Source organism: Podarcis liolepis (assembly GCF_965112155.1).
Source record: "Podarcis liolepis genome assembly, chromosome: 1".
Lineage (NCBI taxonomy): Eukaryota > Metazoa > Chordata > Lepidosauria > Squamata > Lacertidae > Podarcis > Podarcis liolepis.
The window spans coordinates 39,588,693-39,607,013 of NC_139554.1; the positions used below are offsets into that span (position 1 = coordinate 39,588,693).

Consider the following 18,321-nt stretch of genomic DNA (forward strand, 5'->3'; position numbering starts at 1 on the left):
AGGCCTGCCCCCCCAACAAAAATCCTGGCTACGCCCATGCACATTAAAAAAAATAATCTAAATGGAAACAATAGGGAAGGAAGTCTTTAACCCTTTATCCCCTGCCATGGTTGCAATGGAACTATCCTGTTGTAAAGCTGCTATTTGCTTCAGGAGGAAAGGATATGTGTCCCCTTAAACTTAATTGGATTTACTGCTGAATAGACATGCATAGGATCGTGCAGTTAGGCTGCAGTCCTATGACACTTTCTTGGTAGTAAGCACCAACAAATTCAGTGAGATTCATTCCAAGTAAATATAAATAGGACGAGGCAGAAATGTAAGAAGGTGCTGTGTTGTGTTCCAACCTGTCCCTGTATCCATCACATGCAACCTTGTTTCTGTTGCTCTGTAGTTCATCTTTCGCCAAAAACTGTGCTATTTGCTGCACTGTAATTTCTTGCTTAAAGTACATTGTCATTATGTTACTCCACCCCATTTGTTTCAATGCAAAGGAAACACAAAGGAAATAATCAATTACCTGTTGTTTGCCAACAGTAAGCAAGAATAGTGAATATTTGTTGAACTGATTTCCATTCTGGACATCAGATGAATAAGCAAACCTCAGCAATTTCTGCTGGCGTTTCTGTTTTTGTTGGAGTTCTACAATATCCCTAGGATCAGGCCATTCGTCTTTATGTAGCTCTTTCCCCCACCCCCCATCCCGAAACATTTCAGCTGTTTGAGAAAATGCAATATTGGAATGATCCTGACAACATTCTTCTAAGAGAGGCCCGAATGTACGCTGAGCACAGTGGTTTGCCAAAGGATGTGATGCGAACTGGAGACCTTTGGTTCATATCTTATGCTTTTAACTGCTATACCGCATTAGCTTCTAGCATCTCACTCCCTTTCCCTTGTAAAACAAATGTCTGGATCTGTGTGGACTTAATATTTATCTCCCCACCGCCCGTTAAACATTTAAAGTCTTGCTTCTGGTATATCTCAGCAAAAGGAAGTGCAGCTGAGCACATTTTCCTTTGGCAGCTCCGATCCAAAGGTCTTTCAAGCACCTTTTGGTGTGAAATAATAATAATAATAAAATGTTATTGAAAAAAATAGTGGAAAGTGAGTTGGGATTTTAATTGACTTTCATGTTGTTTCCCCACCAAGTTCAACCTGAGGTGAAACATTGCATTTATGTCAGATTTTGCTGCAAGCAAAACAATAGAAAGCCTCTAAAATTAATGTTGGTGTCCAGTCAAAGGCCATACATAGCCATTAGTGGGAGTGCTGGGTTGAGATAACAACGCATTGGAAGCATGAAAAATTCAACAGTAATTGCTATCTTCTGGTCTCTCTCCTTTTCTTCCTCTCTCTCTCTCTCTTGTATAGAATCAGCTATGCTTTCCCAAAATGGCATGTCTGCTGTTCTACCCCACAGTAATGCAATGGATCTCGATCATTATGACTAATGGAACTGCCGAGAAGCTTCTCTTTTATTTTTTGGCAAAATGCAATACCACAGTCGATCTTTCACCACACATTAGGGACCCATGTAACAAGCATTTCTGGTTGCCTGAGGACTAACTTTGATTCAGCACCTCCCCACCTTCCGCCACCCAACTCAGTAAACTACAGTAAGATGAGTGGAATGCTATAATTCAGTGCTATTGTGAATCTAATGCTTGTCTCTTTCTCTCCTCCACTTAGGGCTTTACAGTGTAAATTTACACTACTAGTTTTGTTAACATCTATCAACTTGCAGCAGGCCAAACACTACACACACACACAAACACACACTACAAGTCTCAGGGCATTTGGGTTTTGCTTTACATCAAGCAACTACTCATACTGTCCCCCACATTATACAGTAAATTTGCAAGCCACGTATTATGGTTTAAGATTCAAACCTCTGGAAACAATTATGGTTGACCAGTAGGCTTTTCATCTGGCAAATGACTTGGCTGACTTCGAAATCAGATCTTATACCCTCCAGATAGCAAACTTGTTGGCTATCCATGAGATTTTAGCTCTTGGGTGGATATTTCACAGGCTAGTTTTTGTGTTTTTAAAAGCAAAAGAAAGACCCCTTGTGTAACAGCATTCTGTGTAATGTAATGAAATTTTTCATAAGAGCAAACAAAATGGAATGGCAGAGAGATAACTTCTGCTGTTGATACAGGGGTAAGCTCACATTTAATTTCAAGTCAATAGATTTGCAGAAACTCAGCACTTAGGTGATCAAAGACAAAGCAAGATTTGTTCCCATAATTGCATTGTTGTTATTACCAATTCATGCATCCTTACAACACATTTTCAATATATCTAAGATTAACTATTATTTTCTCTCCTATAAATAAAATATAATCATCCTGAAAACCAGTGAAGAGGAAACCATCAGATCCATTAACCTGACGAAGAATTCCTTCAGGCCGATATTACAGCACTGTGGATCTTTCATTTTATTGAGCTATATCTTTTTCGTATGGCAACCAGCAGAGAGAGAGAGAGAAATCAAATTTAAAATCAAAGGCTAAGGGTTTTTGTTCTGGGAAGTGGTGAGCCAGTGGCTGCATATCCGTTTCTGCCTAAGGTTAACTTTTTTTAAAAGAACTCTTAATTTGCAAACCCTAGAATGCAACCAAAGGGCATTGCTTTCTGAATGTAGGGAATGTGTTCTTTCATTCTTTGTTGGGTATCATTTTCAAAATCTTTGTTGCTAAGATTGTATCTATCTAACCCTGCAGTTCTTCAGACCCTTTCACATCTTCTCTGACACTCATCCAGGACTGTGTGCTGTTTGGTTCCTTAAAAATAGTTCTAATTATAAGGGTCAAAGCTGCATTGCCTTGATAAAGCTATGGGGGTGTGGGTGTGGGTGTATCACAATTCATTTCCCCTCCAGCTTTACAACACCCATGAGTGGGCATTTCTCTTGTCTCTCTGTGGTGAAACCCCCTCATAAAACATGAAATCAACAATAAGGTAATCTTGCAAAAGGATAATGTTTTATAGGCAACCTATTATCTCCTAACAGAAGGGGCGATTAGTCAGCTGCTCTGCTTGAACCTGATCCAAAGCCATTTCAATTCCCGGCTCCACTCAGTGCTACACTCAAGCCGTAAAGCCAGGAAACTAGAATAATCACTTTGGCTTCTTTTTCTAGGATTATTAACATCATTATTGTTAGTGATGGAGATTGCTGCCTTTGTTTTTGCTTTCGGTAACCAACGCTCAGCCAAAATGCATCACTGATGTCTAGTAATATAATTAATGTCATCCTGGACTGTTGGCACTTATCCTTTCTGCCTGACTCATAGTGCTGCAGTATCTGTATATAAGATAAGATGAGCTACATCTCTTGCTAGGAAAATATCTGGAATCAAGATGGATTCGGCGTGTGTGAAGAGGAGTCTTGCCCGTTGTAAGGGAACATTGCACCCAGCCATTGGGGCAGGATCTCTGCCAATGAGGGTCAGGCTAGCCAGTGTTTGGTGGCTGGTATTGCCTCTCCCTAGAATAGTATTCCCTGAATGGCAGTGCTTTTTGTCTTCACAAGAATTGGTGGCAACCTTAACATGTAGGAGAAAGTAAAGGCATACATAGGGACACGGGTGGCACTGTGGGTTAAACCACAGAGCCTAAGACTTGCTGATCAGAAGGTTGGCGTTTCGAATCCCCGCGATGGAGTAAGCTCCCATTGCTCGATCCCTGCTCCTGCCAACCTAGCAGTTCAAAAGCACGTCAAAGTGCAAGTAGATAAATAGGTACCGCTTGGGCGGGAAGGTAAACGGCGTTTCCGTGCGCTGCTCTGGTTCGCCAGAAGCGGCTTAGTCATGCTGGTCACATGACCTGGAAGCTGTACGCTGGCTCCCTCGGCCAATAAAGCAAGATAAGCGCCTCAACCCCAGAGTCGGTCACGACTGGACCTGATGGTCAGGGGTCCCTTTACCTTTACCTAAAGGCATACATTACAGGACACTATGAAAAAGTGCCGTTTTCCTGGAGCAACCTCACTACAATGAATGGTTGCAACCTTTGGGGCTGACTAGTTAAGAAACCAGGTAAGAAGGGACATCATAGAGGTTCATAGCATCTTTCATTATACTGGAACCTGAGTCATCCAATGATGCCAAATGATGAGAGATTGAGGACAGGTGGAATTAAACTGTGGAGTTCACTGCCACAAGATGTCACTGCCACAATTTTGATGGGTTTAAAAGGTGAATAGACATATTCATGGAGGATAAAGGTAATCATGATCTCTATATATTATCCCCAGGGACACGGGTGGCGCTGTGGTCTAAACCACTGAGTCTCTTGGGCCTGCCGATCATAAGGTTGACGATTCGAATCCCTGTGACGGGATGAGCTCCTCTTGCTGTGTCCCAGCTCCTGCCAACCCAGCAGTTCAAAAGCACACCAACGCAAGCAGATAAATAGGTACCGCTGCCGTGGGAAGGTAAACGGCATCACTTTTTTATTTTTATTAGCAGAATACTTATTCTGAATTGTGATCTGGCTAGAAATGCATAATGATTTTTTTCTTAATACACATACTTCAACATCTTCCTGATTTTCGTTTCATTTCATTCATTCCATTTGGTCAGAAATGGACTTGCAAAATTAACTTACTTTCATTGCCTTCTTTTTTTATATATATAAAAATTTTTATTGGTTTTACAAAATTTTTAAAACAAACAAACACATAAAAAGACATACAAACACGTATTGTTTCATAACATTTTTTCCATAAACCTCTCTTCTTGGACTCCCCCATACCTCCCCTTTCTGCATCCCAATGTCCATAATTTTTTGACAACTTCTAAATATTTCTTTCCAACCTCTGTCATCTTATTCTTTTCTTTAATCTAATCTTATATCACTGTAACCCTTTCTTTCTGAAAACCTCGACATTCTAGCATTCATCAAGTTTATAGTAGTCCTTAAGATAAATTTTAAATTTACTTTCATTGCCTTCTTGCCCCTTTCTGTGATATTCAGTCTTGATAGCTAGATTCATTTTGTCAAACAACTTTCCGATTTCATTTGTCTCTTCAAATCTATTAGGTCTTATCCATGTATTATGAGTGCCAGCACACTGCTAAGGAAAGTGTGAACAGTCAAAAGTGGAAGTGGCTGTTTATTTACATGGAAAAGATCAGTGCTAATGTAACCACATCTGGCTTGTAGCAAAGTCCTGCAGAGTTGCTGAAGCTTTAAGGAGGTTTAGTGATTTGCCTGAAATCACATAATTTGCAACTGGATCACTAGGATTAGAAGTTCAAACCAGAAATCTTTGGAGCTTTGGGACTTTCTTTTTTAACCGCTATATGCAAGTGATATGATTTCCTGCTCTCTGTACTATTTCAGGCCCAATTATTTAACTTCTCTTCCTTTGGTTAAATCAACTTTCTCTGTGATCTGGAGAGAAAAGGAAGATAGGAAGAAAGAAAGACTAATACAATAGCCTGCCTTACTATGATTGATGGATGAAATAAACATTCTGCAGGCATCCACAGTCACGATATTGACAACTCATTTTCTAGAGTAGCTTCAGCAATGGGGAGACTTTTCTACTTCTGGAGGCTCCCTGCATGATTAAAAATATTGGAAGACCAGGATTCTTAATCACTTGAGAAGCTTCCTTCAGTAGCAAGGGCTTCCCCATTGCAAAACTTATGTTAGAAGACAGGGAAGCCAACATAGGTTAGGGGATAAGAAGGATGCTGTGATCCTTTTCTACCTGTGTACAGCTGTAAATGCCTGACAAGAGCTTTATAGGGTTTGGGTTGTGTGTATGTGTTATTTCATCTACTTTTTTTGTTACAAAACATGTTCTGATTGCTGGATATTTACCCAAAACTGTGTTTCTAGGGCAATGAGTGAGGCTTTTAACCAGAGGGTGTTTATAACTCAGATGTATTTCCTGTTCCTATTTCAGGAACATCACACAAATATGGAAATAGGAGGAGAAACTCTGTCTGGTGTGCATTTTAATGCAAACCAATCTAATTGCATTCCCCCTCCCCCCAAAAAATATGTGTGAGCTATTTCTCAAAATTCACGCTTCTCTGAATTTTGCACTGCAGATTTCCAACCCAAAAATGTGTGTTAAAAGAACACAGATTTGGGGAAAGTGTGCGTTAAAATGCATTCATTAGTGAAAACAACATACAAAATTTATTATGTTTGGGGAAAGTGCTTGCAAATGTGCAAGGGATCTTCCTCCTGACCTCAGACAATTCCTCGTTCTCACCAATGTACATCCAGAAGTTCATCTTCTATGAGCTGATCTGTCCTCCTGTCTAGGTATGCCTGGTGGCAAGTTAAGAAGGCAACTTCTGACACCATTCATTTCAACAAGACTTGTACAGTGGTACCTCGGGTTAAGAACTTAATTCATTCTGGAGGTCTGTTCTTAACCTAAAACTGTTCTTAACCTGAGGGACTTCAGCCAATGGGGCCTCCCGCTGCCGCCACGCGATTTCTGTTCTCATCCTGAAGCAAAGTTCTTAACCTGAGGTACTATTTCTGGGTTAGTGGAGTCTGTAACCTGAAGTGTCTGTAACCTGAAGCGTCTGTAACGTGAGGTACCACGGTATAGGCTATCCCCAAAAATGCACCCTGAAAATAGCTAGCCATTGTATAGCAGCACAGCCTGGTGGATTGCACCCAAATACTTTATCCGGTTAATGATACTTTTTTTTCCAAATTACCATTCTGCAATCTAATATAAAATTAATTTATAGCAAGACAAAGGTAACCCGGGAAATTAAACTGTCGAAATCATTTTCAATTATAGCGTAATAAGCAAAGGGCTTTCAAAACACAAACACTGTATCTAGAATTAGATGCAGCCAAAAAGGATTTATTCTATTTGCTTATGTCTGTGGGAATAGACATTAATGGATTCTCATTAAGTGCGGTGACTCTGAATATTTCTGGAGCAGAGTTGCACTTTGGGGGGAAATGGGATGTCCTACAAGATTACTCTTTGAACATTTGAATCATGAAACTGCCTGTTATTGGCATCCAGCATCCATCCTGTAACACTGAGCTACTTGCCTCAGCACATAGATGCTTGATAAACATGACAGTGGAATGGGATGCTTCCTTGTTTTGAGGCAGTAACCCTGGTGGACTAGAACGCCAGGCTTAATTTGCCCTTAACACATGCTGATTCCAGAGGATCAAAAGATAGCTGTCAACTTTCAGATTTGAAAATAAGGGATCAGCAGCCTCACCTGTCCCGGGGACAGTCTACGGGATATCTAACAATCCGGGATAGCAGCGGGAAGCAGCGGGAAATGGCGCTGGAATATGGGAATTTCCCGCAAAAAAGGGAAGGTTGACAGCTATGGGATCAAAAGTGTCTAGTGGTTACTGGACCCAGGAATTTAGGGTGTCTAGCTTCCAGAAACTCATAACAGTAACATCATAGTAGACACCTTTCTGTTTTTAAACTCTGAATTTTTATTTATTTATTTTAATAAATGCTTTTGTCTCCATTGTCTAATGCAGGGACAGCGAACCTTTGGTCCTTCAGATGTTGCTAGATTGCAACTCCCACCATCCCTGACCTTTGGGCGTGCTGGCTGGGGCTGCTGGGAGTTGGAGTCTGAGAACAACTAGAAGGCCACAGGTTCCCCATCTCTGGTCTAACATTTCTTGGGGTGGACGTAAACATGAGGTGGGTTGTTACGGTTTAGAAGTCCTCCAAAAAGCATCTGGACTCTCCAGCAGTTTAAGGGGGAAAGTAAATATGAGGAGCTTCATCCAGAGCTCACGTCCACAAGCAAGAACATTACCTGAGCACAGCTCCAGCCAAGGAATACACTCCCTGCTGGGAATGGGTGGGTAAAGTGGCTCTTCTCAGTTCCTCTCTCCGTCTGCAGACCTCACCATCACCATCACCATCATCATCACCATCACCATCACCCCCACTGCTCTTGAGGTGCCCCCAATCCCTTGGATCAGGGTAGGGTGTGGTACAGGAGGAAGATGCATTTGACAATAGTTGCCTCTCCAGCTCTGCCAGCGAGATCCCTCTGCTGGATCAAGATCCTCCTACGCATGGCAGCAGACTTCTCATCTGTGGAAAGGGAAATCTGGAACCAACCGGTTTGTTAGAAAGTTGTTTAAGGGTGTTTTGCCAGCGAGAGATATTCCTGGTTCTTGCCTTGACTAGCTTTGGGAAAACACACGTTGCCAGTCTCATCATTAATCACTTTAAAGATGTATATTAGTTTAGTAAAGTTTATTTGGTTTAAAAAACCTGGTTCCCAAATGGCCACCATCTCCAAATGCAAGTGCATAGAACACAATGCTCTAGGACAATTTTCACAGAATTTTAAAATGTATCATCTGGATGTTGATTATTTTAGAATACAGTGGTACCTCGGGTTACATACGCTTCAGGTTACAGACTCCGCTAACCCAGAAATAGTACCTTGGGTTAAGAACTTTGCTTCAGGATGAGAACAGAAATCATGCTCCGGCGGCGCAGCAGCAGCAGCAGGAGGCTCCATTAGCTAAAGTGGTGCTTCAGGTTAAGAACAGTTTCAGGTTAAGAACGGACCTCTGGAATGAATTAAATACTTAACCTGAGGTACCACTGTACGTATCTTGAAGTTATTGGCTCACTGCAATTCTGCTGGTTTACAGCAAGATGGGATCTAGTTCACTGTAGCTCTTTGGATAAAAAGAGGAAATGAAATCTGATGATTTTACGTGCTTCGTGCTAGTACTCTTAGTTCTGAACTTGTAAGGACCTATTCCAAAAGGTGATGTAGGAAAGGGGCTCTCCACAGGATTTTTCTCCCTCCCCATATTTTTTCTTGTTCTCTGCCCATGTGACATTATTGGCATCAAAACGTCTCCCATATCCAAGCAAGGATTCATTTAACTAAAGTTGAGTTCTGCTGCTGCCCATAAACTCTATATGCTAACATTCCCAGCATCCCATTTGTGATATGTGATTGACTCATTGACAATATCAAGCCCCTGTCTAGAAGCACCCACATGCTTATGTTGCAATAAATACATGAGATGCCCTTCTTCATCATAAGAGGACAGCAAAGGTTAACATGTAGGTACAGTAATCTGGCATACCATGATAAGTGGCTTTCCTGCAATTCTACTAGCTGTTAGTTCATTTCCACTTCCCCACTGCTACTCTCACAGCTAACAGGACAGAAGCCAATTGTCAGTCTTGCTACTGCTAAACTTAACCCTGTCATGTGTCTTGGCTTTACACTTGAAATGATTTTATTCTCATTTGAGTACTACCTGTCCAGTCAACAGATTATTCTAGTTTCCTGGCCTCTTGACTTTACATAATAGTTTTAGTTGCTCTACGTACACCGGTTATGGGGTGAGGTGGATAAATAAACTTGAATTTTGAAAGAAACAATAAATATCTTGTTATTTTGCTTTTCCTTCAAACTCAAAACCAATTCGTCAATGCACCACAACCCCTTCTCCCATTTTCATCTTTCTGTTGAATCACGATGGTTCAGATCCAAAGGGCAGCAACTGGATTTCACTTTGCCTAGCATAACTTCTCGTGTGGCCTTTGGAAATGCAACTGGGTGCAGAATAGAGGCTGCAATCAATAGTGAAAATGTCCAAAACTCTGATGTAGAAGTCCTTCAGGTATACACATGGAGCTCTCAACACTGAAGATGTGCATTGCTACTCTTCTGAGCAATAAAAAGCTTATCTAGTTTGGGGATTTGCAGTCATGTAATGTATGAAAAAAACAGAACCACAAATTAACCAAATATATAGACCTATGTGTGTGGGGAAACCTCTGTGAGAACTTTTGCATCCCTGCTAGACTCTATAGGCTGCCCTAGCAATTTGCATTGTGTGTTTGGAAACACACTAAAATAAGAATAGCCTGCTGGATTCGGCCAATGGCTCATCTAGTCCAGTATCCAGTTCTCATGGTGGCCAACCCAATGCCTATGGGAAACCTGCAAGTGGCACCAGAGCACTCTCCCCTCCCATGGTTTACAGAAACTGATATTCAGAAGCCATGTTGCCTCCAAATGTGGAGCTAAAGCCAGTAGCTATTGATAGCCCTCTCCTCCATGAATGTGTCTAATTCTCTTTCAAATCCATCAAAATTTGTGGCCGTTACTGCCTCCTGAGGGAGTCGGTTCCATAGTTTGACCATGCATGAAGAAGCACTTCCTTTTATCTGTCCTAAATCTTCCAACATTGGATGTCCACAAGTTCTAGCGCTATGAGTGATGGAGGTCAAAGTGCTCTACACAATAAAATATTTCGTGAGATTCTGCAACTTACTTCAGTCCTTGTCCCAATAAAACAAATCCTGCTACCCACATCATCTTACATTTTTAACAAGGACATTGTCAACAAAGAGCTACTACATTATCCATGCTTAACATAGAATGTCATACTCTGTTATCAGTATATTTTCTATATTCATCCTGCTTGTGTCTATGTGTTTTATCAGAACACAGCATGCAGAATCAGTCCATCTATCCCAGTACTGTGGCATCAGCTCTCCAGGGTTTCAGACAGGATTCTCTCCCAGATCTACCTGTACATGCTAGGATTTGAACTTTCCCAACCTTTCAGTCCCTTAGATATAATTCGGTTCGTTAATTTCTCAATATTCTGACACTGCATGACCTATCTGGGCTCATCATGCAACACAAGACTTTTAATGTGCCTTGCTTATAGTAGCACTGCAATCCTATTCTGGTTCTTGCCCAGGTGTTTCTCATTCAATTCCCACATGAGAATATCAGCAGAGTTTTAGGAACAGTGACTTTGTTCAGCCAAACCATTTGTGACAGCCCATGCTCAGATTTTTATCACTTTACATAAAACTCCATCAGTGGCTCTTGCGCTCAGCCACACCTGGAACAGCATATGGTTTTGATCCTAATGTTGTTGATCCAAATGTTTCAAGAGAAGCAAGTATGTTTCTCAAAAGCAAAAAATCTACACATATCTCATTCTGTTCATTCCCCAATATTTGTAAATGTATTTATAACCATGTGAAATGTTATAAATATAAGAAGGAAAAATCAGCCAAGTTCCCCCACCCCCCAAAAAAAGTTTTAAAACTTTTTTTAAATCGTCAGATAAATACTCATTAAACATTTGGCTTTGTGATAAAGGCCATGTTAGAAAGACCATGTTAGAAAATCTGTTCATTGATGTTTTCCAAAAGACTGAAAAGAATATATGAACAGAAAACTTTCAACACATTGGAATAACAAACTTCAAAGCTGAAGCTGACCTTTGTTTTTCCTGCAATATCATTTTACAGATGAACCAACTAATTTTACTACGATGCTCACATGAATAACTTGTTCCATGCAGGGCACTGGGAGCTAAGACGAGTTCTTAGTATAGAGAGCATGAGGCATAAAGCACATCAAAGTTTGTTTAATAGCATTATGAATAATAGCAAATCTCTTCCACGGAGTTGCCTTTTTAATGTCTTTCATCCATTCTTTAACCAGAGGCAATGCTTATGATTTCTGGAGTTTAAAAGATAGCTGGTGCTTAGTTAACAAAAAGAATGAATGGATAAATGGCTGGTGAAATTGTGAGCAGCATCTGAATGACATCTCAGAAAGCAATAAAAGAAACTAGAGCCAACAAAAGAAATGTCAGATTTCATAGTTTCAAAGAGCTGGGAGGTTTCCTGGACAAATTGCTTGATCTAGATAATCTGGAGTAATTTTTGCTGTTTTATATATAATCTCAATGGTCCTTCTTGTTCATATATTGGGACCATAAGAGCTGGATCAGTAGAAGAGCTGACCAAACATTGACCAAGATGGTGGTCCCTTCGCATCAGCCACACATAATCTGGGCCTATATTTCTATATCCTGTTGAAACATTCAATTTGTATTGAATATCTAGGGTATAGAAGTAAAGCACACTGCCATTCATTATTATTGCAATAGTTCTGATTTAATATGTTACACATCTCAAGGGTTCAAAGCACCCCCATCTCTGTAGTTGTTACAACAGTCCTGTAAAATGGGCCAGCATTGTTTGTAAACGGGATTGCAGATATGCTGAGGTTGTGAGAATAGTGGCTTGCCTAAGGCCACCTAATGAGTTTATTTATGGCGGACAAAAGCTTGGAAATGGTATTTTTCCAGCTCACACTTTTAACCACTATATTGTTTATTCACTTCAACACACACACACACACACACACACACACAATTCTGCTTCGCCTGTCTAACGGTGCAATCTTAAACACACTTACCTAGGTGTAAATCCCATTAAACTAATAGGGCTTACTTCTGAAAGGCATGCATATGATTGCACTCTCAGACGCCAACCCTACTTACATCTACCTGGGATTAAGCCTCAAAGAACACAGTGTGACTTTCTTCTGAACAGACATGAGTGCGGTTTTCCTGTTAAGCACCTAACCTATCCTTTACTGTACATTTTATTGGCCCTTCTATCATTAAAAATATATTTAGCTAAGATGATCCAATACTGTTTCTGTGCCCGTTTAGGTAATTAACACCTTTCCATACTGGCCTATACTTTTCTTGCCATTGTTACTTTAAAAGGCATTTAGTTCTGGCAGCCTTGAGTAGTGCTTAGTTACATCATTAAAGCAATCAGCACTACAGGGAATTCTTATAATGTGTATATTATAAGGATAATTTTTATTACCTTGCGGTTCCTTTAGGGGTGTGGTTGTTACATTATAAACAAGCCATGGTAGCCCTAAGGGGGAACACATAAAAGTAACTCCTTTCAATGAGTGCTTAGATTGAAACTGACAAGGTAATTGACAAGAATGTTTTTAATAGGCAGGATTTATATCAGTCACTCTGGGGCTCCACAAATTAGGCCATCAGCAGCATGTTTACAAGTGTGTACATGTTCTAAATAACATGTTTTTAGTGTAGGCAACCCATGACCACATCCACCCGACATATTACCTGGTTCAGTGGGCACGACACTCACCTGGAGCTTTTACTCAGGCTAAAGAGGGTAGGGCAAAATCTCTTGAGGATCCCTCAGGTCTTTGTTGCTGTTCTTCAAGTTAATATTTATGAGAAACGTTTTTCGTTTCACAACCCTAAGGGTATTTTAAGAAGTACAATATTAAGAACCAGGTCCACATCATTTCCAGATTCCATCAAGGTTATACATCCATCTTCACAAAAGGAGGCATTCCAGATTCATCTTATACTCTACAGTAAAAGCAAGAAACGCCCAGAAATTCTCAAAGAAAAAAAAAACTAGGGAAAGGAGACAATTTCAATATCTCTATTACTTAAGACATTTTTAGAACATACATGTAGGTTCTGTATCATTCTCGTTCCCTTGTCATTCTCCCAGGATGAATGTCTACAGAGGAGATAAGGTTTTGCTCAGCAAGTTTCAGCTTGCAGGAAAACATTTATATATATAAAAGACCCAAAACCTAAGATTAACCTTCCCTGGCCTAGTACCCTCCAAATGTTTTGAACCACAGCTCCCATCAGCTTCACCCAGTACTGGCGGAGGCTAAATAGGACTGCCTCTCCCCCTATGAACCAACCTGGACCCCGCGGTCATTATCTGAGACCCTTCTTCGTGTGTCTCTTTCACAAGAGGTGGCAACACAAGAATGGGCCTTTTCTGTGGTGGCTCCCTCTTTGTGGAATGCTCTCCCCAGGGAGGCTCGCCAGGCACCTTCACATATCTTTATGCACCAGGTGAAAACATATCTCTATAATCAGGCCCTATAATCATTTTGTATTTTTATGTTATGAAACACCCTGTGATCTTAAGATGAGTGGTGGTATACTAATTTAATTAATAATAATGGTAGTAATAATCTGTCAAGCCCTAATATTTCAGGCATGGGGGGTTGGTGCTGTGGTCTAAACCACTGAGCCTCTTGGGCTTGCCGATTAGAAGGCTGGCGGTTCGAATCCCTGCGACAGGGTGAGCTCCCATTGCTCTGTCCCAGCTCCTGCCAACCTAGCAGTTCAAAAGTATGCCAGTGCAAGTAGATAAATAGGTATCACTGCGGCGGGGAGGTAAACAGCCTTTCTGTGCACTCTGGTTTCCGTCACGGTGTCCCATTGCACCAGAAGCGGTTTAATCATGCTGGCCACATGACCCAGAAAGCTGTCTGTGGACAAATGCTGGCTCCCTTGGCCTGAAAGCAAGATGAGCGCCACAACCCCATAGTCGCCTTTGACTGGACTTAACCATCTAGGAGTCATTTACCTTTAACTATTTCAGGCATTCAGGAGAATTCTGAAAACTCATTTGTATCAGTAAAAGGTAAAGGTACCCCTGCCCGTACGGGCCAGTCTTGACAGACTCTAGGGTTGTGCGCTCATCTCACTCTATAGGCCGGGGGCCAGCGCTGTCCGCAGACACTTCCGGGTCACATGGCCAGCGTGACAAGCTGCATCTGGCGAGCCAGCGCAGCACACAGAACGCTGTTTACCTTTCCGCTGGTAAGCAGTCCCTATTTATCTACTTGCACCTGGGGGTGCTTTCGAACTGCTAGGTTGGCAGGCACTGGGACCGAACGACGGGAGCGCACCCCGGCGCGGGGATTCGAACCGCCGACCATACGATCGGCAAGTCGTAGGCACTGATGTTTTACCCACAGCGCCACCCGCGTCCCTATTTCTATCAGTGGCTTCCTCCTAATATAATTTTTCTGAAATTGTTTTACTTGGACAAACATTTGGCTAAATGCTGCGTATTACTGGTTTGTATTCATTTATGTGATATTTTAATTGGTATTGCATTTTATTCTGGGGTGAAGTTTTTGTCCTTAGAGGCATCCTAAAAGAGGTGGCCTCAGAATTTATTTAGTTTGGAATACTTACTTACTATATTTCTACCAGATAATCCAATAGCATTATCCCAATAATACTATTATCCGGGCAGTGCACGTAAAACAAGTAAACTCCATTTTAAAATATATAAAATCGCAATTTGCACGATAATGGATTTTATCCAGTGGAAAGAGAAATAAAAATTGACTGCTTAAAAGTATGCATATCATAAACTGTGGTGAGAAACACTAAAATAATCTGCTTATTTTAAAAGGCTTGGAGGGTGGAAAGACTTCACCTGGTGCCAAAAATATTACAAAGTAGTTGATGGGCATTCTCTGGTGACAGCATGTCACAGCGAAGATGCCACCAATGAGAACACCACTTCCCTTACATTGGTGGGACAGGGGATCTCAGGGTTTGGGTCAGTATATTTATGGGGAAATCTTTTAGGTACCCTGTTGCAAAGCCATTAAGATCTTGTGCAGAAAACTGCTCTCTCTCTACCAAAAACAAAAGCCTAGATAGATATCGTTTATTTAGAAATGCTGAACGATCAACAAGATAAACTCTTCTTACTCCATCCTTTGTTGTTTCTCCTACGTCAAATTATACATTGCAATCTAGACAGAGCATGGACTTCTCTGCTTTTACACAGCATAAAGCGCCATGCAAACTGGGGAAAATAATAATAATAATAATAATAATAATAATAATAATAATAATAATAATAATAATAATAATGGCAAATATTTAATATTTGATAGTATTCCAAATTAATTACCTCTTGCAAAATTAGTCCTTTTTAAATTCTTTCCTACATATTTTCTGCTCAACAGGTAATAAACAAAGAGTGACCCAGCAAAATGATAATTTTAGGAAACAAACTACTTTGGGGGGGGGGAGTTGCTGAAGGTGTTTTTGGTAGCCAAGAAAAAAAAACAATGGTGTTTATTAGCAGTGTTTCACTTAGTTAGCATGGTTTATGTGTATCTCACTTTCCAACTGTCAGCTGTCAACTGAAATGATGGGGGCTGACAGATGAGAATCTTAAAAGTTCAGCTCCTTTCAAATGTGCTAAATGAACAAGAGCTGCTTAATTTGGGCTCTACTGAAACCAACAAAAAGCCCTTGTAAGTATGCAAGGTTTTATTCCACTTTTGCATGCTTAGTATGCACAGAGAATTTTAAATGCTTTTCAACCAGATACACTGTTAATTCTATGAGTGAGAAAGATTTCATTAAGCAGACTTCAGGCAATAGTGAACTACAAATGGTAATCCTTTAAAAATACAATAAAATCTGAAGTATATGACCCACACCCAATGACAACTTGTATATTTTCTTGCAATCTTTAATTGCCCCGGTTCTTCTATTATATCACGAAACATTTTTGATACACTATGTTAAAAAAATTTAAAATCTTAAAAACAAAGCTCTCACAAAAGTGAAAATGATCTCATACTAATGTAGTTAAATACTTCTTCTTTTTTTACTCATAAACTTTTTAAAGGGGGGGGGTGTTCAACTTGTCCTAAACAAACCAAAAGGTATTACTCATTTGTACTGCTTGCTTAATTATCTCTCTCTATTGCATTTTCAAACTAAATTGGCTTCTGATTTGCCAGCCCATTTTCCTAGCTGTTTTGAAGTACTGATATTTTAAGAAGTGATTACATATAGTCTGCAATGTTTCGTTGCTACTATTTTAAACAGGTTTTGGAAGGCACTGAATAAAGAATGCTTGCTTACGTCCATGCACAAGTGACAACTTGCCAAAGAAGCACAGGACTTTCAGCGGGCAAAATGTATGCATCGATTAAGTGTCATATCGCAGGGAAATTGTTCTTACTATTTTAAAATAAAACATAATGTGCATAGTAATGGAAATAAGAAGTCTGCTAAACTAATGCTTTCATTAAGCATTAGGGCAATGGTGAAGAGCATGTACCCCTCAAGGTGGCATTCTGCTACAGTTCTCATCATCCTTCATTTTGGAAAGCCACAAGTTCTCAGCTGCTGCATTAGGGATTTGTCCCAGCGAAGCCTTGGTGAGTGGCTCCCACTTGGAATACTGGCACTATTCTTCAGGCACTGTAAAGTTTTACCAGTATTGCAATGAAGCCATGGAATGTCCAGTTTTAATACTTGCAGGGGGCCAGATAAAGAAGCTATTGCAAACATCTGGATGGATTGGCAGGTTAGATTCAGACAAACCCAAAACTTTCTTCTCACTGACCTGTAGTACTGAAATGTCTGTTTCTCAAGGAAATATCTACTAGAAATCTTAATCAGGCTACCATATGATATTTGCAATCACAAAGTAAATTCATGCTGAATAACAGATTCTAAAGTAAAGTGGACCAGAAGCAAAACAATCCCTTTGTCCTCTCTTTCCATGCTTGTGCCGCTGTGTTTTGCGTTCAGAAGCTACTCACATGCCGCTGCGTAGTGAAGTGCAAAGTCAAAAACATTCTTGTAATTATATCATTGCCACGCAGGCTATTGAGCCCATCTTGAGTGCTCGTTGAAATCAACGTGCGTCTTTCACTGATGGCAGCCACTTGAGCAGCTCACTGTAAGGAACAAAAGGCCATGTGAACCTTATAAGGGAATGAAGTGGAACGGAGTCAGAGAAAAGTTGCCTAACTACTCATTCAAGACTGGGCTGAGTTTCTGAATTTCTTTATTTTGGCCAAAATTCCCCACCACATGTTTTTTGGGTGACCGGTCATTGTCTTGATTTGTCTGCTTGGTGCTTTCGGTGTGATTATGTATTAACATAAATTAGTTTTAAACTAAGAGAGCTTCAGGGAGACAAGGAACCAAGTTTGTTCTGTATTTATTTATTTATTGTATACACCTAGTTAACAAATATTGAGGATAAAATTCATACAACCATTTAAAACACACCTGTACCTCATATATACTAGATGAGCACTATGCTCTGTCAATGCAATTGTCATGTGGAAAAGGATATGACCTAAGTGTCCTCATTGGCCAGGCCAGGCTCATCCTATCCACTACTCTGCTCTGTTTTGCCTGTTTTCTTGGCCCATCTTTGTGCTAATGAAGTGATCCAATGGACTATCTGCCAATCGATTTCTTGTGATGGTGGTGTATTTCATGTTCCATTGGGGCAGTGGACCTTCTGTCAAATCTTATTACCCCTCACAATTTGAAAATAGGATTGCTCTGATACCATTTGGAGTGGTACCTTGGTTTAAGAACGGTCCGGTTTAAGAACGATTTGGTTTACAAACTCCACAAAACCAGGAATAGTGTCTCGGTTTGAGAACTTTACCTTGGTCTAAGAACGGAATCTGAAAGGTGCAAGGGCCCTGGCAGCAGGAGGCCTCATTAGGGAAAGTGCACCTCGGTTTAAGAACGGTTTTGGTTTAAGAACAGACTTCTGGAACGGATTAAGTTCGTAAACCGAGGTACCACTGTATTTATAATTTTAAATATTTAAATAGATGTTGCATATGTTATACAGTGGTACCTCGGGTTACATATGCTTCAGGTTAC

General features: G+C 40.5%; 1 long non-coding RNA gene across 1 annotated transcript in view; it reads left to right on the forward strand.

The window, feature by feature from the left end:
- The window catches only part of LOC310710619, a 433,355-nt gene that overhangs the window by 191,026 nt on the left and 224,008 nt on the right, over window positions 1-18,321 (forward strand). Inside the window, exon 2 of the long non-coding RNA XR_014528159.1 lies at window positions 8,495-8,593. This is a non-coding gene — a long non-coding RNA (uncharacterized lncRNA). The remainder of the gene's footprint in view (window positions 1-8,494; window positions 8,594-18,321) is intronic.